This window comes from Balaenoptera ricei, chromosome 8 (genome assembly GCF_028023285.1).
Source record: "Balaenoptera ricei isolate mBalRic1 chromosome 8, mBalRic1.hap2, whole genome shotgun sequence".
Taxonomy (NCBI): Eukaryota; Metazoa; Chordata; class Mammalia; order Artiodactyla; family Balaenopteridae; genus Balaenoptera; species Balaenoptera ricei.
Window position 1 is genome coordinate 28,648,899 of NC_082646.1, and position 23,425 is coordinate 28,672,323.

The window sequence follows — 23,425 nt, forward strand, 5'->3', positions numbered from 1 at the left end:
GGATATCTAAGTGAATGGGTGAGAGAAAAAAAATGAATGATCAAAATTCTACCTGATTTGGGATGGGTAACTGAATATACTGACTCAAGAAGTCAATCATATTTTTCTATTATTAGCTCCAGCTTTTATTTTCTATATGACATGTTAGTTATTAAAGCCAGCTAAATACCTGAGTTTAAAAAGTTCTTACCTCTGAGCTGGGGAGTCCAGGGCTCAGAGTCTGATATTCAAGTGGCAAACATAAGAGCATATTTTACCTCTTAACAAGCTGAAGCCATTCCTTGCTACTTAGAAGATTTTTCCCACCATAACACAAAGACCTTGGAATCTGCAAAGATCTAGGTCATTAAGACTGAAGATTTACCGGGGAAGGAACTATTTTCTTGTTTTTCTAAATATTAAAAATTAATGACCCCTGAAAATTTTTGTCTGAGGTTTTGGACTCACTCTCAGAGGGAGAAGAGTGGTGGGTAAAATTCCTGCCATTGTAATTTTTATGAGAAGTGAAACACAGTTGTTTATTTTTCTAAGTAGATTGGGACCTCTGACATCTTCTGTGTGAACTGGTAACTTCTTTGTAAATATTTATAGACATTATAAAAACCATAAGGAAGGGAGAGAAGATGTACATTTTCTCATCTGATTAAAAAGAAGACTGTGTTACCGAGCAAAGGGATTGTTGCCCAACACACATAAACACCAATGCTATGGCTGTATGACTTGCAGTTTTGTTCTGTTTCTTTTGAAAAACAACTCAGTATTCTGTTAAGAATAAGATAGGGCCATTTTCAGCTGGGGTACAAACCCTCCCTTTTCATTCCTTAGTCTTGAGGGATAGTGGGTGATGACCACTCTAGCTTCTTCTTGCTTATATGGGATAAAGGTCTGGGTTTGTGGAATAAAATTGTTTCACATTCTCATGAGTCCTAAGGTGAGGCCAAGGCTTTGGGTCTGGACTTTTATGTTCAATGAATGTCATATGGGTTGGGGTGTGGGGGCTTAAAGATATGAGACAAACAGCAAATACAGAGCTTGACAAGAAGGATAAATCTTAGCAAGCACAAATCAATGACACCTAGTTTAGGTAATCCCTCAAATATAGACCTTATTCCTAATGGGATCCATGAGAAATACTTCCTAAGAGATCAAATCCAGGCTCTTGTGATGATATTTTTTTGGAACCAAGTAGCCTACTGTCCAATTTTTATATAAGTTGGTTTCAACTTCTGATGTGGTATTAATATATACACAATAGGAGATACCGGCAACTACATATATGCCTCCGTTTTCTACTAAAATATAATCTAAAGCAATTCTATTGTCAAATATTATTTTGTCTAAAGAATCTGGAGCCCTCTGCTAGGAGGCTATGGCTTGAGCTGAATCATTAGCTACTATTTCTAAAATAAGAGAAAAAAATCATAAGTATAAGGGGAGACCTTGGGACCATAAGTTTGCAGCTGGCAGCTGCTAACAGATATTGTTTTGAGAAGGGCTGATCCTTGAGTCTGGTACAGTTCAGAAAATTCAAGTTCTCCATAATACAGGAATATGTCTCAAACCACATCCATGATGGCCACCCCAGCTCTATTTTGGATGCCTGAATCACAGTTACTTCATTTTGATTTGTATTTATTCATTATTTTTTATATTCAAAATTGTAATTAGGTATTACCAAAATAAAGTAACAAACAACTCAAGTTAGATTGCAAAATGAAAGCACCTTATTATTTTAAAGGTGCAAAAGCAAGAAAATACAACATAAACTTATCCACATTTTTAAATAGTTGTCTATGTGATGGGTAAATGCCATTTGAAAACATTTTCAAATAGAAAAATGATTTATAAATTAGTTTACAGAAGATCAAAAAATTCAATGTTTAATACCAACTTTAACTATAAATAACTAAAAAGAAAATTGTCCTCTCTCTTGTTTTTGCTTCAACATTTATGCCTTCTGCTCTTTGCCTTTTGAAGAAAATATTGCATGGTAAGGCCACCGTCTTTTTGTACAAGGACAAGGGTCAAGATTTTCTTTAATGTAACCTTTTTCCATACAACTCTGAGTGGAAGAAAAACCAACTTCCCAGAAATTATCTGGTATGTTGGGTGGAATGAAATGAAATCAGTATCTTGAGCAGGAATCCAACTTCTTTTCTTTTTCTTAGCTGGAAAATCTGCATAATGAATTTCACATTCCTTACATGTGTGTCCAAGCAATTTTCTTCTTTATTCCTCAATATGAGGAAAATTTCATAAGATAGTCTCTCACCGTCTTCAAAATATGCTCCATAAATGTTTTCTGTTTGACTTTATCTTGTTCCTCACCAGAAGAGTTTGTTTTTGTTTGTTTTGTTTTTTTGTAGTAGTTGACAACTCCTTCTCTTCATCTGCTACTTGGGGGAAGCTATCTGCCAAACAGGATTCATATTCTTCATGTGTAGTCCAATCAAATATATCTTCCAAGCTATCATTCATTTTTCTTTCTCTATTTGAACATTTTTCTCCCTTCTGCTCTTGCTTCTTCATTTTTAAAAGCATAGTTTCACTAACCAACACAAAGTCCATGTCCACCACCTCTTCTCCTGCTAATCTTGACTGACTGCTGTCCTTCATATCTACTACAGTAATATCCATTTTACACTGAGAAAAGTCTGCACCTTTATCTATACTCCACTGGATGTTTTCAAAGGATACATCTTCATTGTTTTGTAGAGACTTTGTTTTAGCAATTCTACATGGATTTAACTGAAGAACTCATGCAAGTTAACATGTTCCATGGACTGACCTGGTTTTTATTTTTATAGGCTCATGAGAACCAGCACCCTTCACATCGTGAAAAAGATTCTCTGTCTCTAAGCTTTTACGTGGACGTTAATGGATTTTAAAGATAGGATTTTCTTCCTTTAATCGTAACAGTGTTTTATTTTCTGAAGATTTACTCAAGGACTGCAAAAGGGACTCCTGTAAACAGAGCTCTTCTGGGGAATCTTTGGTTAACCCATAGCTCCTACTCAAGGCCTTATGACTTGAGGAAGAGCCCTTTGGAACGGGCTTCAAAGCCTCATAGAGAGTCACTTGCTTAAATCTGGTTTTAGAGTTCCCACTTCCTTGGCTTTTCTCTTGACACTGAATAGCCGAAAATCAATCAGACAGATCCAGAGGTTCACCCATTACATAGTCTCCATTCATGGAAGAATGACTATCCAGTGGATAAGAAAAAAGCATTTTCTTTATCAAAGGAGGCTTGGGGACAGCTTCATCTTCACTTTCTTCCTCAATTTTCTTCCTTTTGGTTCTGCTTCCCAATGATTTCAGGGGTACCACATGTTTATCTTTATCAGTAACAGTATCTTTAATGTGATCAATACTATCACCTGTTCATTTATGGATTCACTTCCAATTTTATTTATAAGCATCTGCTTATTAGAAGATGACTGGTTAGTGATCTTGTTCACTTCAGCCCCAAGATTATGGTGTGTGAAAAGGACACCATCTTCAGATTTTGATGTAGGTTTCTCTGATCTAGAATTAGAAGTGTTGCTAAAAGGCACTGTTTTCAGATTCCCCCCCCCCCCCCAGTTTCTAAAAGAGAAGGGGACAAACTTATATTCAAACCTAAACTACTTTTCACATTAGAGGTAGCTCCAAATAGATGCGATCATACTTGATTAGTCAATTCTTCTTGAGGAGGAGTCTTTGAATTAGAATATGAAAATCTTAAACTATCTTCACTATTTCTTCTAGATTCCTCAAAGTGTTGTTTTTTGTGGTCTCCTTCCAGACAATTGTAAATCTCTTCACCAAGAGGGCTCCTAGGGCCTCGAGATTCAGATTTGTCTTGAACACTAAGTCCAACTGTTGCAGCAACAACTATAGCTAAATTATCAGGAGAATAACTGCTTTTCCCATGTGTTTTAGCCATTGGAGCTTGACTCTGATCACAAGTGTCAGCCACTAGAATTTCACTTTCATTAGCTTTATGTCATAGATGAGTTGAAGACTTTGGGACTTTTCTCATTTTATGTGTACACCCAGAGTGCTCCAATTTAGTATGTGTTTGTTCTACATATTGGACATGGAAGTTCTCCTTTCTTCGTAGTCAGCACCAGAAAATGAAAAGGTTGTTATTGGTGAATCTGGAATAACATCTTCCTCAGATTCAAGATCAGTTGCTTGATGCTGTTGATCATACTCAATTTTCTGCTGCAGCTGTTCAGAAAGTTTTTATTTTCTTCCAGTAGAGTAGGCTTTTCATTCACAAGCTCTGTGATAAGTTTAAGGTTCTGCTGCAGAATATTTTCAAACTCTTGCTGTTTCTTCCACATATGATCTTCAGTTACAGCACAGTGATCACATAATCCTGCTCTTAATAGGTTTTCTAAAACTTTAATGGTTTCATAAAGGACTTTCTCTTGCTCTCTCAGCTGTTGATTTTTGGTGAAGAGTTCTTCTAGTCTGCATCTAAAATTCATCGCTTTTTCAGTTTGGTTACTTTTATTGTATATTTTGTACTTCTTTATCATGATATGCCTTTAGTTTTGTCCAAAGATCCTTAAAGTTATTAGATACACCAGCAGAACTAGAGCTTCCACAACTGCTTCTGGAGATGTTCATCTTGCTTAATATGCTCCACACTTCTACTGCTTAATGACCTTTTCTGCTACATTATATAGGTCTGAAGTTGTTTTTGGCCAGTTTAAATACTCAAGGTCACACTGCTAAGACATGTCTATGTCATGGCTGGAACTCAAGTTGTGATGCCAATGGACTCCAAATACTTGGCTTGCAAGCTGCCTTGAGATTTTTGAAAGCCCCAGCAAGGAAGCGAGCATATTCTGGGGCTGGGAGGAGACAGCCATTTGCTTTTCTCCTCATTCCCTCACTATACTGCCAAACCGCCAGGGGCCAAGCCATGCCCCCGGGGCAGCCGCACTTTCCAGGGCTCAGGGAGGGCCCAAGGGCTGCCGGCCCTGCTCACGCTACCTGGGCTTCCCATTTTTATTTTTATTTTTATATTTTTTCTTTTATTTATTTTTTTATACAGCAGGTTCTTATTAGTCATCCATTTTATACACATCAGTGTATACATGTCAATCCCAATCTCCCATTTCATCACACCACCACCCCCACCACCCGCCACTTTCTCCCCTTGGTGTCCATACGTTTGTTCTCTACATCTGTGTCTCAATTTCTGCCCTGCAAACTGGTTCATCTGTACCATTTTTCTAGGTTCCACATATATGCATTAATATACGATATTTGTTTTTCTTTTTCTGACTTACTTCACTCTGTATGACAGTCTCTAGATCCATCCACGTCTCTACAAATGACCCAAATTCGTTCCTTTTTATGTCTGAGTAATATACCATTGTATATATGTACCACAACTTCTTTATTCATTCATCTGTCAATGGGCATTTAAGCTGCTTCCATGACCTAGCTATTGTAAATAGTGCTGCAGTGAACATTAGGGTGCATGTGTCTTTTTGAATTATGGTTTTCTTTGGGTGTATGCCCAGTAATGGGATTGCTGGGTAATATGGTAATTCTATTTTTAGTTTTTTAAGGAACCTCCATACTGTTCTCCATAGTGGCTGTATCAATTTACATTCCCACCAACAGTGCAAGAGGGTGCAAACTTATATTCAAAGTTTGACAGTTTTCTCCACACCCTCTCCAGCATTTGTCGTTTGTAGATTTTCTGATGATGCCCATTCTGACTAGTGTGAGGTGATACCTCATTGTAGTTTTGATTTGCATTTCTATAATAATTAGTGATGTTGGGCAGCTTTTCATGTGCTTCTTGGCCATCTGTATGTCTTCTTTGGAGAAAAGTCTATTTAGGTCTTCTGACCATTTTGTGATTGGGTTGTTGTTTTTTTTTTAATATTGAGCTGCATGAGCTGTTTATATATTATGGAGATTAATCCTTTATCCGTTGATTTGTTTGCAAATATTTTTCTCCCATTCTGAGGGTTGTCTTTTCGCCTTGTTTATGGTTTCCTTTGCTATGCAAAAGTTTTTAAGTTTCATTAGGTCCCATTTGTTTATTTTTGTTTTTATTTCCATTACTCTAGGAGGTGGGTCAAAAAAGATCTTGCTGTGATTTATGTCAAAGAGTGTTCTTCCTATGTTTTCCTCTAAGAGTTTTTTAGTGTCTGGTCTTACATTTAGGTCTCCAATCCATTTTGAGTTTATTTTTGTGTATGGTGTGAGGGAGTGTTCTAATTTTATTCTTTTACATGTAGCTGTCCAGTTTTCCCAGCACCACTTATTGAAGAGGTTGTCTTTTCTCCATTGTATATCCTTGCCTCCTTTCTCATAGATTAGTTGACCGTAGGTGCATGGGTTTATTTCTGGGGTTTCTATCTTGTTCCATTGATCTATATTTCTGTTTTTGTCCCAGTACCATATTGTCTGGATTACTGTAGCTTTGTAGTATAGTATGAAGTCAGGGAGTCTGATTCCTACAGCTCTGTTTTTTTCCCTCAAGACTGCTTTGGTTATTCTGGGTCTTTTGTGTCTCCATACACATTTTAAGATTTTTTGTTCTAGTTCCATAATAAATGCCATTGGTAATTTGATAGGGATTGCATTGAATCTGTAGATTGCTTTGGGTAGTATACTCATTTTCACAATGTTGATTCTTCCAATCCAAGAACATGGTATATCCCTCCATCTATTTGTATCATCTTTAATTTCTTTCATCAGTGTCTTATAGCTTTTTGCATAGAGGTTTTGGTCTCCCTAGGTAGGTTTATTCCTAAGTAGTTTATTCTTTTTGTTGCAATGGTAAATGGGAGTGTTTCTTCAATTTCTCTTTCAGATTTTTCATCATTAGTGTATAGAAATGCAAAAATTTTTGTGCGTTAATTTTGTATCCTGCAACTTTACCAAATTCATTGATTAGCTCTAGTAGTTTTCTGGTGGCATCTTTAGGATTCTCTATGTATTGTATCATGTCCTCTGCAAACAGTGACAGTTTTACTTCTTTTCCAATTTGTATTCCTTTTATTTCTTTTTCCTCTCTGATTGCTGTGGCTAGGGCTTCCAAAACTATGTTGAATAACAGTGGTGAGAGTGGACATCCTTGTCTTGTTCCTGATATTAGAGGAAATGCTTTCAGTTTTTCACCATTGAGAATAATGTTTGCTGTGGGTTTGTCATATATGGCCTTTATTATGTTGAGGTAGCTTCCTTCTATGCCCATTTTCTGGAGAGTTTTTATCATAAATGAGTGTTGAATTTTCTCAAAAGATTTTTCTGCATCTATTGAGATGATCATATGGTTTTTATTCTTCACTTTGTTAATATGGTGTATCACATTGATTTATTTGCATATATTAAAGAATCCTTGCATCCCTGGGATAAATCCCACTTGATCGTGGTGTATGATCCTTTTAATGTGTTGTTGGATTCTGTTTGCTAGTATTTAGTTGAGGATTTTTGCATCTATATTCATCAGTGATATTGGTCTGTAATTTTGTTTTTTTTGTAGTGTCTTTGTCTGGTTTTGATATCAGTGTGTTGGTGGCCTCATAGAGTGAGTTTGGGAGTGTTTGTTCCTCTGCAACTTTTTGGAAGAGTTTGAGAAGGATGGGGGTTAGCTTTTCTCTAAATGTTTGATAGAATTCACCTGTGAAGCCAACTGGTCCTGGACTTCTGTTTGTTAGAAGATTTTTAATCACAGTTTCAATTTCATTACATGTGATTGTCTGTTCATATTTTCTATTCCTTCCTGGTTCAGTCTTGGAAGGTTATACCTCTCTAAGAATTTGTCCATTTCTTCCAGTTTGTCCATTTTATTGGCATAGAGTTGCTTGTAGTAGTCTCTTAGGATGCTTTGTATTTCTGTGGTGTCTGTTGTAACTTCTCCTTTTTCATTTCTAATTTTATTGATTTGAGTCTTCTCCCTCTTTTTCTTGATGAGTCTGGCTAATGGCTTATCAATTTTGTTTATCTTCTCAAAGAAACAGCTTTTAGTTTTATTGATCTTTGCTATCGTTTTCTTTGTTTCTATTTCTTTTATTTTGGCTCTGATCTTCATGATTTCTCTCCTTCTGCTAACTTTGGGTTTTGTTTGTTCTTCTTTTTCTAGTTCCTTTAGGTGTAAGGTTAGATTGTTTATTTGAGATTTTTCTTGTTTCTTGAGGTAGGCTTGTATAGCTATAAACTTCCCTCTTAGAACTGCTTTTGCTGCATCCCATAGGTTTTGGATCATCGTTTTTTCATTGTCATTTGTCTCTAGGTATTTTTTTGATTTCCTCTTTGATTCCTTCAGTGATCTCTTTGTTATTTAGTAATGTATTGTTTACCCTCCATGTATTTTGGTTTTTTCCCATGTTATTGATTTCTAATCTCATAGCATTGTGGTCAGAAAAGATGCTTGATATGATTTTGATTTTCTTAAATTTACTGAGGCTTGATTTGTGACCCAAGATGTGATCTATCCTGGAGAATATTCCGTTCGCACTTGAGAAGAAAGTGTAATCTGCTGCCTCTGGATGGTATGTCCTATAAATATCAATTAAATCTATCTGGTCTATTGTGTCATTTAAAGCTTGTGTTTCCTTATTAATTTTCTGTTTGGATGATCTGTCCATTGGTGTAAGTGAGGTGTTAAAGTCCCCCACTATTATTATGTTACTGTCGATTTCCTCTTTTATAGCTGTTAGCAGTTGCCTTATGTATTGAGGTGCTCCTATGTTGGGTGCATATATATTTATAATTTTTATATCTTCTTGGATTGATCCCTTGATCATTATGTAGTGTTCTTCCTTGTCTCTTGTTACATTCTTTATTTTAAAGTCTATTTCATCTGATATGAGTATAGCTACTCCAGCTTCTTTTTGATTTCCATTTGCATGGAATATATTTTTCCATCCCCTCACTTTCAGTCTGTATGTGTCCCTAGGTTTGAAGTGGGTCTCCTGTAGACAGCATATATATGGGTCTTGTTTTTGTATCCATTCAGCAAGCCTGTGACTTTTGGTTCAAGCATTTAATCCATTCACGTTTAAGGCAATTATTGATATGTATGTTCCTATGACCATTTTCTTAATTGTTTTGGGTTTGTTTTTGTAGGTCCTTTTCTTCTCTTGTGTTTCCCACTTAGAGAAGTTCCTTTAGCATTTGTTGTAGAGCTGTTTTGGTGGTGCTGAATTCTCTTAGCTTTTGCTTGTCTGTAAAGCTTTTGATTTCTCCATTGAATCTGAATGAGATCTTTCTGGTAGAGTAATCTTGGCTGTAGTTTCTTCCCTTTCATCACTTTAAGTATATCATGCCACTCCCTTCTGGCTTGTACAGTTTCTGTTGAGAAATCAGCTGTTAACCTTTTGGGAGTTCCCTTGCCTGTTAATTGTCATTTTTTCCCTTGCTGCTTTCAATAATTTTTCTTTGTGCTTAATTTTTGCCAGTTTTATTACTATGTGTATCGGCATGTTTCCCCTTGGGTTTATCCTGTATGGGACTCTCTGTGCTTCCTGGACTTGGGTGGCTATTTCCTTTCCCATGCTATTGAAGTTTTCCACTATAATCTCTTCAAATATTTTCTTGGGTTCTTTCTCTCTCTCTTCTCCTTCTGGGACCCCTATAATGTGAATGTTATTGCATTTAATGTCCCAGCAGTCTCTTAGGCTGTCTTCATTTCTTTACATTATTTTTTCTTTATTCTATTCTGCAGCAGTGAATTCCACAATTCTGCATTCCAGGTCACTTACCCGTTCTTCTGCCTTGGTTATTCTGCTATTGATTCCTTCTAGTGTAGTTTTAATTTCAGTTATTTTATTGTTCATCTCTGTTTGTTTGTTCTTTAATTCTTCTAGGTCTTTGTTAAACATTTCTTGCATCTTCTTGATCTTTGCCTCCATTCTTTTTCTGAGGTCCTGGATCATCTTCACTATCATTATTCTGAATTCTTTTTCTGGAAGGTTGCCTATCTCCACTTCATTTAGTTGTTTTTCTGGGGTTTTGTCTTGTTCCTTCATCTGGTACATAGACCTCTGGCTTTTCATCTTGTCTACCTTTCTGTGAATGTGGTTTTTGTTCCACAGGCTGCAGGGTTGTAGTTCTTGCTTCTGCTGTCTACACTCTGGTGGATGAGGCTATCAAGAGGCTTGTGCAAGTTTCCTGATGGGAGGGACTGGTGGTGGGTAGAGGTGGCTGTTTCTCTGGTCGGCAGAGTTCAGTGAAACTTTCCTATTTTGATTTTTAAGTGCATTTATTTCTTTAATGGTTAAAGCAGATGCACAATGTATGTTTGACAGGCCACAAAACATCTTAAAATATACGTTAAATCCTGAATAAGCCAGAATGGCTTCACTATACCTCAATACATGAAGATTTACCCTATCCTTTCCTCCTTTTGACTGCAAACCTTTTGATAGAATGCACTGATAAACAAAGTATTTACCCCTCAATACCAGAGTGGTTACTGAATGCCCTGTGTCCATCATGTCCCTGGGTGCTAAGCCACTTTTTTTGTTAGATAGATAGGTAGATAGATAGAAGATAGATAGATTTGCCTAGTTATCCACTGGGAGAAAACTAATCAGACATAATGAACAAGCAAAGAGGTATGCTGATAGGAAAACAGTTTTTAGGTTTTACATTAATTACATCAAATTGTCACACAAAAATTCTATGTGTTCTTTCAGCAATAGACTTAAAACAAGCAGTAAAACATGTCATGAGTATATTTTTACTCTGTGACAATTTCACTAGAGAATTTCTTTCCCTCCTGAACATTGGGTCAAAAGTATAGTTAGAAGTAAAACAATAATATTCAATTTTGATAGGGAGACAAAGATTTGGTAAACAGTATAATTAGTAGGAGAGCTAACAGGCCTGGTCCAGATTCTTGGGTCAGCAGTCTACCACTGCTGTCATCTTCTTCTTGTCCTGGTGTGGGTGTCATTTCTCCCATGTTTGTGTATGGTTTTAATATGAGTTTGAAGTCAACAGTCATTTCTATATACCAGTCCAGTGCAGAGACCTTTTTTAAGTGGGAAATATGAATTCAAGAGTAAATTCCCTTTAGTTTCTATGTGCATGACTTAGATAAGAATACCTGATAAAGGTCTTTCCATCTAGGATGGAGAGAGAGAGAGTCCTCTGACTGATGTCTTTTCCAGGATGCATCATTTCCTGGTTGCCGGTTATGGGTTATCTGATCTTTATCCAAAGATAGATTACTGTGGTAAGCTTCAGAGACAAACTCAGAATATCCTTTTAATAATTTAATTGACCTCTACAATAATGCAACCTAGCAACAAGGAGCCATATTGGAAGTGAATTTTAAGCAGTAAAAACCAAACCTCAAAGACAATTAACAATATTAGAACTTAATATCCACCAAGGTATATTATTAAAACTTGATATTTTTCTCTTTCAAATTATTCCTTTACCAAATATAGCCAAATTAAGACTAATTTGTTTGAAAAATATGTCTGGTTTTAATAACTTTAGTCTGTTTATTTACATAAGTGATTATGTAGGCTCTTTTAATTTTGGCTTTGCTGGAACTTTTCAAAAGAGATCTCAAATTGAGCTTTTAAAATGGCTCTCAAGACCAGGAAAGCCATAACAAGGGTTTGCTATCAGATTCCACCTGCAATATCTATAGATTTGGGTAAATTATTCTCTTCTCAAGTTCCCAAAATGTCTTTGGATTCCTGCACCTGTCAAGAGGTGTCCTTCCTTATTCACCTGATAAGGCTATTGGGAACCTAAGATTTTCCAGTTTCTGGAGGGATCAAGTAGAGAGAAAAGATAAATGTTTCAATTCTACTCGCAACAAGTCTAGTCTTTCTCTACACTTTAATAAGTTGCTATAAGCAAAATGGTTGGACCTAGAGATTATCATACTAAGTGAAGTAAGTCAGACAGAGAAAGACAAATATTATATAATATCACTTATACATGGACTATTAAAAAAAGATACAAATGAACTTATTTACAAAACATAAACAGACTCATAAACATAGAAAACAAACTTATGGTTACCAATGGGGAAAGGTGGAGAGAAGGGATAAATTAGGAGGCTGTGATTAAGATATATACAGTACTATATATAAAATAGATAATCAACAAGGATCTACTTTATAGCACAGAGAACTCAATACTCTATAATAACCTATATGGAAAATAATCAGGAAAAAAATAGAGAGAATATATATAAACACACACACACACACACACACATGTATAACTGAATCACTTTGCTGTACACCTGAACTAACACAACATTGTTAATCAACTGTACTCCAATATAAAACTCAAAAAAATAAAATAAAAACAAGTTGGTGTAAGTCAAAATTAGCTTAAAGGGAAAGGTTTCAGCAGTATGATATGAAAGTTATCAAAAATCTATACTTGTCAAAAAGTTCTTTCTGGGAATCTTCCTTAAGATGAAACATTTTTTTGCAAAAGCATCAGAAGACAACAATAACTGTCTATAAACGACAAAAGACTTTAAAAGCATGGTTAAAGACCTTATTACAATGCAATTCACAAAGAAATGTGATTATTTTTGTGACATAAAATATTAAAATAAAGTAACATTATACTAGGACCTGTTCAAATTTTAGAAATTTCAAGAACTTTTTAAAAAATAAATTTATTTATTTATTTATTTATGGCTGCATTGGGTCTTGGTTGCTGCATGCGAGCTTTCTCTAGTTGGGGCAAGCGGGTGCTACTCTTCATTGCAGTGGCCTCTCCTGTTGCAGAGCATGGGCTCTAGGCATGCAGGCCCCAGTAGTTGTGGCACATGGGCTCAGCAGTTGTGATTCATGAGCTCTGGAGCACAGGCTCAGTAGTTGTGGCACACAGGCCTAGCTGCTCTGCAGCATGTGGGATCTTCCCAGACCAGGGCTCAAACCCGTGTCCCCTGCCTTGGCAGGTGGATTCTTAATCACTGCATCACTAGGGAAGTCCATCAAGAACTTTTATACTAATGACATTTACCTATACAATATAACCTAAAAAGGTTTATCATCACTCATTTGACAATGCTTCCCATGTAACTCATCATACCAAATAAGCCTAATTAATTTAATATCTTTCTTTGACAAGGAGAGAAAACAAATCTCTAGTGGTGTTCCAAGGGCCCTCTGGGAAACCTCAAAGTTATTTCCAGATCAATAACAACCTATTTAGAATTTGATTTGGGGGAAGTTTGTCAAAAATATCAAAAAGTTTTAAAACCCTGGTCAAATAAAATAATAGGTCACTGTGAAAAAATACTTATTCACTTAACCAAGTGACAATAAAAGATTTCAAAGGAAAATTCAGAAAGTTACAATAGATTACTTAAAAGATAAAGAAACTTTTATGACCTTTTATCAAAATCAGATCAATATTCCAAGGAAACTCTGTCCTCTTCATGGGGAGAGAAAACCAAATTCTAGGTTTGCACCAGCTTAGTTTAATAACAAAATTTACTTACTTAACTAAACTCAATCTAATCTTAGCTGGTCCTAACCATGTAAACTCCTTTCTCAAGGTCCCTTTACCAAAAACCTTCCAGAACTTGCTGTATCCATATTAGTTTGTCCTTTATTTTTTTCTCACTTAGACATAACGTTTTACGAAAAATTACTTTCTTTTCCCTTAACAAAATGCACTTCCACCCCTCATATTTTTTTTACTGAAAACACATATCATAGTTTCCTTGCAGAAAAATTTCCCTTTTTATTTTTAGTAGCTTTAATTACATATATATTATAATTTTTAACCCTTAAAAGCCTTAAACTCTAGTGAAAATCAAGAAGCAAGCAATTGTGAACTGTTTGTCATACCAGGATTTCCTGACTGGTAAACTTATGAACATATTATATAATTCCAAAAACATACAATCTCTTCACAGCATAATATTTTTCTTTAATGTGATACAAGACATATGTCCAATAAACCCAAGCATCTTTATTTTACCTCTAGTAAGACTACAAAAGTATATAAACTTGTTTAGCAATTAATGTTCCAGTATTTTATCTTATTTGGAATTGAACTGAATATTCAATGAATTCATCATTTACCTTAATTTAGCAAACCTCTAAAATTTCAAGTTACCAAACATCTGGAGAAACTATTTTTAAGTAGACATTTCTGAAACCGTTATTCCTAGAGAGTTCACCTAAAAACTTCTATCCCAATTACATTTATTTAATTACTTATGAAAATATCATCACACCAAGTTAATTTTCCTTTTTTTTAAAATAAATTTTATTTATTTATTTATTTATTTATGGCTGCATTGGGTCTTTGTTGCTGCTTGCAGCCTTTCTCTAGTTGTGGCTAGTGGGGGCTACTCTTCATTGCAGTGCATGGACTTCTCATTGCGGTGGCTTCTCTTGTTGTGGAACACAGGCTCTAGGTGCATGGGCTTCAGTAGTTGTGGCATGCAGGCTCAGTAGTTGTGGTGCACAGGCTTAGTTGCTCCATGGCATGTGGGATTTTCCTGGACCAGGGCTCAAACCCGTGTTCCCTGCATTGGCAGGCTGATTCTTAACCACTGCGCCACCAGGGAAGTCCCCAATTTTCTTGTTGCCAAATTTTGCAACTGAAATAATAAGAACTTATTTGACTTCTAGTAAACTTAGGTACAATAAAAGTGTTATTATTAACATCGATGAGTCTAAAGACATGTCTGTATTAATTAACCAATAAAATTAAACTAAGTTTAGTAGCAAATATTAATTTAATACTGAATATTTCCCAGATCACATGAACCTGAAATTCATTTGGGTTAATTTCTTTTATATATCTGAGAATTTATATCCGTTCTTATTTTCCTTTAAGCCAATTAAACAGAGCTTGTTTACAAATTAATTTTGGTAATACTATCCGGAGGTAGAGATATGTCATATCTATATTACACACACAGACATATAAACAGACACAACCAGAAATCTTATGGCTTCATTTTAAAACTTAGTCATGAATTATTACAATATAAAACTCAGTAGTTTATAAATAACAGTTGATATAAGTTAATTTTACTCCCTTGAGTTTAAAAAGGCCTCATTTCTCCCTTTTTTTCCTCATTGTCATGAATTGGAGATGGTCTAGATAAAAGTAAGATAAAAGTTCCTGAGAGACCTGGCCATCTTGGCCTTTGTTCGGATGAGATTTTCATCAGTTCCCAATTAAGTAAGGACTTGCAAGTATAGGAAGTTTCATAAGTATTGATACAAAGACATAAATGATTATACATATAGGATTTCATCCCATTTTTTCTCTGTCTTACAAAACTGGTCTAATTCTAAAATAATATTATAATTTAAGGACACTTTCTCAGGCCACTCTTCCCCTGACTCCATCTGATACTGGGGTCAAGCAGTGTTACAAAAGAATATCATCTTTTCTTATTCATAGGCTCATAACTACAAGAATCCCAATTTGGAAAATGCATTCCAATGGGTTGTTGTTTGGTATACCATTTACATTTCCCATTTATGGTGTTCCTCCAGGTGGCCACAGCAAAGGAAGTCTCTCTAAGGTTAAGTTCTGACTATGTGGTGTTTGCAGAAACTGTCTCTCACCGATGCCAACAAAGTTAGGGAAGTATGCCTTGGATGAGCTGCCAGAGCCAACTGCTTCCTCATGAACAAGAAAGCCCCCAAAAGATGTGTTTTTTAAAAGGTGGTCCCTATAAGGTCATTACACATCAGGGACAGATGCACTGACACCTCCATAAACTCCCCAGTCATCTGGAATGTCCCAAAAAAACAGAGGGAACAGTGTCTCTGATCTTCAGAGTCAGAAGACCACAGTGAGGTTAATTCATAGAAGGAGTTTGCTTCTGGGTGCTAGCGGAGGTCAAAAATTTCTCCTCTGCCCATGCTTCAGCTGTATGACTTGCAGTTGTTTTCTGCTGTCTCTGAAAAATGAAACTGAGTGCAGTCATTTGTTATCTTCCTTAGACTATAACTTGCTTGATAAATAATATTGTATAACCTGTCTTCACTGACTATTATTTCTGTAATTGTTCTTGCAGACTGCAGAGCATCCAAGCTTCACATAGCTTAGACTTACATCACAAGACTCCTTTAACTACCCCCTATGTATAATACCTCTGATGTATGTGTCCTTATAGTAAAATTTACTTAAGTTGTTCTTATGGTGCTTGGAGTTAGCCTTGCCCAGTTCAAACCAGTTGAGATCACTACCATTTAACTGATTATGTGCAAGTGTCACATGGATAACAATTTGATGCCAGAGGGCCAAAAACTCCTCCTTCAGATCATATTAATGTCACTGTTTTCTGAATATGTATCCCTTGAAGAAGTGTGTAACTCAGAGAAGCCTCCTCAGAACACTTATTACTTCAAATTTTTCTTTCCTCCAATTGTCTTGACCCACACCTCAGATAATCCTGCTTCTTTATCCCATAAATATCCCAATGCTTTTACCTTTGGGGAGATTTTCTCCCATCTCCTCACATAGCTGTCTCATGAATAAACCATTTCTTTGCTGTGAACTTCAGCCTCTCAGTATTTGTCTTTTTGGGTTTTGGGCAAGCAAAGTTGATTTGGTAAAAGAAACAACTCAATATCTTGTTAGAAATAGGATAGAGTCAGTTTGGGCTGATTCTGAAGTTACAACTGTAAATCTCCTAATAAGTTATTCACTAGGGGAAATATCAAAACCATATGTTTAGGGAAAAATCATTATTAAGTCAATTAGTAGAGGATCAAAACATTGATGTATTCTATTTATATTCAATTGAATTAAGCAAGAATTTTCTAATTTTGCAATGCTGGATAGCTATAACACAATAAATCCACCTACAATTACTGGACGTAGTCTGATTTTCCTTCTAATTTATAAACTTCTTGAAGTCACAGATCATCTTAATTCTGTTTGTAGCTCTGTTGTTGCTATATAGCTTTATATGTAGTCACTAGCAAGTCCTGATATAAATCAAGGGTCAGCTTTTTCTTTTTCCTTAAGCACTATTTTCTGCAAATATTTTGGGACAGTAGGGGAGAAGTTGCATGAAGCTCCCTTCTTGGTTATCTTCTTAATCACTCTTCCTGTACTTGAAATATGTGATTTCAAGTCTAAGAGAAGTAATATAGAAGATAAGCCTGTAACATCATGTGCCATAAAATAAGAAAGCCATGAGATGAAAGTGAGGTATTGTCAAAATGACACATATGTCAGCTTGAATGGACTTCTGCTATCCAAAGATGGAACAATTTAAGCAACAAAAAGGATAATAACTATGATTTATCAAAACACTTTAATATGCAAAAATCCATGCATTCACAATGATATTTTAAAAAGAGAGAAACAAACCAAAACTCACTGGATATTGGACATCCATTAGAGATTGCCTGGGCACCAATTCTATATTATGAAAATTGGCAACTGAAGTGAAAGAACTGAGCATTTACCTTGTCATTCTAAAGTCAATTGTATTCCAGGGCATCCCATAAGTCCTATGGATGAAGGAAAGTGTTTTATATAGCAATATACCAGTTAATAAATGAAGAAAGAATGATAGAATTAGAAAATCATTATGCAATTCTTAATGGAATAACTGACTTAGATAATTGTCATCAGTAGATGATAAAATTATCAAATGTGAGGTTCATGGGTAATTCATTATCTAAACAGACATTTTGTGGCTGAAAATACATTGTTATTAATTATATAAGAACAACAGACATAAACTGGTACAAACGGGTACAATTCTAAGCAGAGGTATGTCACGTCACCCTATACTAAGAAACCTGACAATGACACGAACAAGCTATCACTGAATTTACTGATCAATTTTAGCAGACTAAAAGTAGAGTAGTCAGGCACAAGATGACAGAGTAGAAAGACCCTGAGCTCACCTCTACTCACAGGTACACCAAAATCACAACTATTTACAGAGCTATCATTGTGAAAAAGAGTGGAAGAGACTAGAAAATATCTTCTACAATGAAAGATATGAAGAAAAAGCCACATGATATGCATAGGAAGTGCAGAGTAGCTATATAGTCAAATCCCATACCCCAAGGTGGGCAATCCACAAATGGGAGAATAATTACACCTGAAGAGGTTGTCCCAAAGGAGTGTGAGGACAGAGCCTCACAACAAGCTCCCCAACCTGGAGGTCCTGCAGTGGGAAGGCAAGCCACCAGAGCATTTGCTTTGATGCCAGTGGGGCTTACTTTGGGGAGTCCCAGAGAGCTAGAGAAATAGAGACTTCACTCTTAAGGGGTGAAGACAACACCTCACACGTCCAGGACCCAAGGCAGAAGCAGTAATTTGATAAAAGCTGAGGTCAGACCTATATGCTGATCTTGGAATTTCTCCCAGAGAGGTAAGAGACAACTGCAGCTCATCTTGGGGACATAGATACTGGCAGCAGCCATTTTGGGAGCTCATTCTACCATGTGGACAGTGGTGCTGGCAAGCTCTAGTTTATTGGACCGAGCTCTGCCCTGGACCAATGTTCTATAGGCACCAGTGCTGGGATGCCACAGAACAAGCAATGAACTAGGCATGGACACAGACCCACCTAACAGCAGACAGGCTGCCTTAAGACCCCATGTGCCAACAGCCACCTCTGGACACAGCTTTGCCCACAAAAGGGCCTGGGACCCAGCCACTAGTAACAGTGTGAAGACACAAACCCAAGACCCACAGGTTCCTCTCGCCAGAGGTCCCAGGACCCAACAGGACCCACCAGTTGGCAGACATGAACCCCAGAATTCTCAGGGCCCCAGTCCCACTCATCAGTGAGGCTGCTCTAGACTTGGGCCCAGCTCTACCTCCCAGCAGGCAGACACCAGCCAGAAGAAAAACCATAGTCTTGTAGTCTGCAGATGCAGCCCACTCACCAGCAGGCCAGACCCTACCCTGGGACCAGCCCTGGCCCCTCCCACTAGCAGGCCAACACAAGCTTCAAAACACCCTGGGCAATGCAACCAATTGTGTCAGAAACTATCCCCACCCACCAACAATCCAACACCTTCCTTGGGACCTTGGAGCCTGAAACAAGACCACAGGACTTGGCTCTGACCACAAGTAGGCTGGCAATGGCTCCAGGATCTGGCTTCATTCACCAGGCAACCCCTGGGGTTCTATAATCAGTCACCTCATGAACCAGTACTGTCAACCAAGGGCCAGTAGCCTCTGAACAAGGCAGAAGCTGGCAACCAAGTGTACCAGGAGCCACCAAAGACTATCAGACCTTCCACACTGTCTGCTTGCCAAAAGAGAAAGACCCATACAGTCCTCATAGGAGGAATGCCTAGAGCATATACTCTGTTGATGAGATGGGAGTGCACTACTGGGATGCATAGAATGTCTCCTACAAAAGACTAATTCTCCAAGACCTGGAAATGTAAACAACCTACAAGATATATAAAAATAAAAGAACAATTTAGGCAAAATTAGGCTACAGAAGAACATGTTCCAAATGAAAGGACAAGATATAAACTGCAGAAGAAGAACTAAGTGAAGTGAAGGTAGGCAATCTACCTGAGAAAGCATTCAGGGTATGATGATAAAGATCAAAAAACTTGAGAGAAAAATCGATGTACAGAGTGAGAAGTTAGAAGTTTTTAACAAAGAGAAAATACAAAAAACAACTGCTAGAGATGAAGAATACAATAACTAAAATTTTACAATACACTAGAAGGAATCAACAGTAGACTAAATGATACAGAGGAATGGATCAGCAAGCTGGAAGACAGCGTAGGGGAAATCACTGATGCTGAACAGAAAAAAAAAATGAAAAGAAATACAGACAGTTTAAAAGACCTCTAGGACAACACCAAATGCACTAATATTCCCCTTATAGGGTTGCAGGAATGAGAAGAGAGAGAAATGGGCTAAGAGCATCACTGAAGACATAATAGATGAAAACGTCCCTAACCTGGGAAAAGAAATAGACATCTAAGTGCAGGAAGCACACAGAGTCACATATAAGATTAAATATTAAAAGCAGAAAGTGAAAAGCAACACATTACATACAAAGGAACTCCCATAAACCTGTCAGCTGACTTTTCAGCAGAAACTCTACAGGCCATAAGGGAATGGCATGATATATTTAAAGTGATGTAAGAGAAAAACCTACAACCAAGAATACTCTACCCAACAAGGTGCTCATTCAGATTTTTGGAGAAATTAAAAGCTTTATAGACAAGCAAAGCCTAAAAGAGTTCAGACCCACCAAACCAGCCTTACAAGAAATGTTTAAGGAACTTCTCTATATAGATTGCTATACTTAAAGCTCATGGTAACCTCAAACCAAAAATCTACAGTAGATACACAACCACAATAAAGAAAAGAAATCCAAACATAATTCTAAAGATAGTCATCAAATCACAAGAGAAGAGAACAAAAGAAGAAAAGAACAAAAAAGACCTACACAAAAATTCAAAAACAAATTAAAAATGGCAATAAGAACGTACATATCATTTTTTTTACTTCACTTCACTGTCCAGTAGAAACTAACAACATTGTAAAGCAACTGTACCCCAATTAAAAAAAAAAAAACTTACATATCAGTAGTTACTTAAAATGTAATTGACTAAATATTCTAATCAAAAGACAGAGTGGCTGAATAGATACAAAAGCAAGAACTGTATGTATGCTCCCTACAAGATACTCACTTCAGATGAAAAGAAACACACAGACTAAAAGTGAGGGGATGGAAAAAGATAAAACATACAAATGATATCAAAAGTAAACCAGGGTAACAATTCTTATATCAGAAGAAAAAATCTTTGAAATAAAGATGGTTGCAAGAGACAAAGAAAGACACTACATAATGATCAATCCAAGAAGAAGATAGAACAATTGTAAATATGTATACACCCAACATAGGAGCATCTAAGTACATAAATCAAATATTAACAAACATAAAGGAAGAAATAGACAGTAACGATAATAGTAGGGGAATTTGATATCCCACTTACATCAATGGACAAGTCACAGAGACAGAAAATCAATACGTAAACACAGGCCTTAAAGGACACATTAGACCAGATGAACTTAATAGATATATACATATATAGAACATTCCATCGAAAAACAGCAGAATATACATTCTTTCCAAGTGCTCATGAAACATACTCCAAGATAGATCACAGGCTAGGCCACAAAATAAGACTTGGGAATTTTTTTTAAAAACTGAAATCATTCCAAGCATCTTTTCTAACCCCGGTACTATGAGACTAGAAGTGAACTACAAGAAAATAACTGCAAATAACACAAGCACTAAGAGACTAAACAGTATGCTACTAAACATCAATGGATCACTGAAGAAATCAAAGAAGAAATTAAAAAAAATACCTGGAGACAAATGAACATGAAAATACAATGATCCAAAATCTATGAGACTCAGCAAAAGCAGTGCAAGCGGGAAGTTTATAGTGATACAAGCTTACCTCAGGTAATAAGAAAAATCTCAAATAACAACCTAAACCTACACCTAAACGATCTGGAAAAGGAAGAACAGATAAATCCCAAAGTAAATAGAAGGAATGAAATCATAAGGATCAGAGAAGAAATAAATGAAAGAGAGACTAAAACACCAATAAGAAAGATGAATGAAACTAAGAATTAATTCTTTGAAATGACAAACAAATTGATAAACCTTTAGCCAGATTGATGAAGCAAAAAAAGAGAGAGGTCCCAAATCAATAAAATCAGAAAGGAAAAAGTAGAAGTTACAACTGACTCCAGAAACACAAAGGATCATGAGAGACTACTATGACCAACTATATGCCAATTAAATGGAGAACCTAGAAGAAATTGTCAAATTCCCACAAATGTACAATCTCCCAAGACTGAACCAGAAAGAAATAGAAAATATGAACAGAACAATTGCCAGTAATAAACTTTAATGAGTAATTTAAAAACTTACAACAAACAAAAGTCTAGGACAAGATGGCTTCACAGGTGAATTCTAGCAAACATTAACACCTATCCTTCTGAAACTATTACAAAAAATTGCAGAGGAAGGAATACTTGCAAAATCATTCTATGAGGCCAGCACCAACCTGATACCAAAACCAAATGTTATATCAAAAAAAGAAAATTATGGGCCTATATAACTAATAAGAACAGATACAAAAATCCTCAAAAATATTAGCAAAATGAATCCAACAATACCTTAAAAGGGTCATACACCATGATCAAGTGGGATTCATCTCAGGGATGCAAGGATTTTTCAATATCTGCAAATCAACCAGTGTAATATACCATATTAAAAATTGAAGAATAAAAGCCATATGATCATCTCAATAGATGCAGAAAAAACTTTTGATAAAATTCAACATCCATTTATGATAAAAAAAAAAAACTTTCCAGAAAGTGGGCATAGAGGGAACATACCTCAACATAATAAAGGCCACATATAAAAAACCCACAGCTAACATCATACTCAACAGTGAAAAGGTGAAAACATTTCCTCTAACATCAAGAACAAGACAAAGATGCTCACTGCTGCCACTTTTACTCAACATAGTATTGGAAGTCCTAGTTACAGTAATTAGACAAGAAAAAGAAATAAAAGTGATCTGATTCGAATTGGAAAGAAAGAAGTAAAACTGTCACTGTTTGCAGATTATATGATACTATACGTAGAAAACCCTAAAGATGCCACCAAAAAACTACTAGACCTCATGAATGAATTTGGTAAATTTGCAGGAGACAAAATTAATATAAAGAATTTTGTTACATTCTATACTCTAATCATGAAGTATCAGAAAGAGAAATTAAGGAAATAATCCCATTTACAATCACATCAAAAAATAAAATAAAATATCTAGGTTGATACTTACCTAAGGGAGGTAAAACACTTGTTTGGAAAACTATAAGACACTGGTGAAAGAAATTGAAGAAGACATAAAAAGATGGAAAAATATACCATGTTCTTGTATTGGAAGAATCAGTATTGTTAAAGTGATCATATTATCCAAAGCAATCTACAGCTTTGATGGTATCCCTATCAAACTACCAATGACATTTTTCTCAGAACTAGAGAAAATAATTTTAAAACTTGTATGGAAACACAAAAGACCCTGAATAGGCACAACAATCTTGAAAAAAAAAAACCAAAAAAACCCAGACTGGAGGAATCTTGCTTTGTGACTTTAGAGTGTACTACATAGCTACAGTAATCAAAACAGTAATGGTACTGGCACAAACCAGACACATAGATAAGTGAAATAGAATAGAGAGACCAGAAATAAACACACTCACTTATGGTCAGTTGATCTACAACAAAAGAGGAAGAATACCTAATGGAGAAAAGATGGTCTCTTCAATAAGTTGTACTGGGAAAACTGGACTGCTATATGTATATATCAGTGAATCATAGTGATATAAGAAATCCTTCCTCTCCATTTTTGGAAATGTACTGAGTTTGTTAGATGTAAATGTGTAATGTCTGGAAATTCTTTTAAATTAC

General features: G+C 36.0%; 1 pseudogene; it reads right to left on the reverse strand.

Moving 5' to 3' along the window:
• Positions 1–1,941: 1,941 nt before the first annotated feature.
• On the reverse strand, positions 1,942–4,617 carry LOC132370128 (DNA endonuclease RBBP8-like; annotated as a pseudogene).
• Between the last annotated feature and the right edge of the window lie 18,808 nt (positions 4,618–23,425).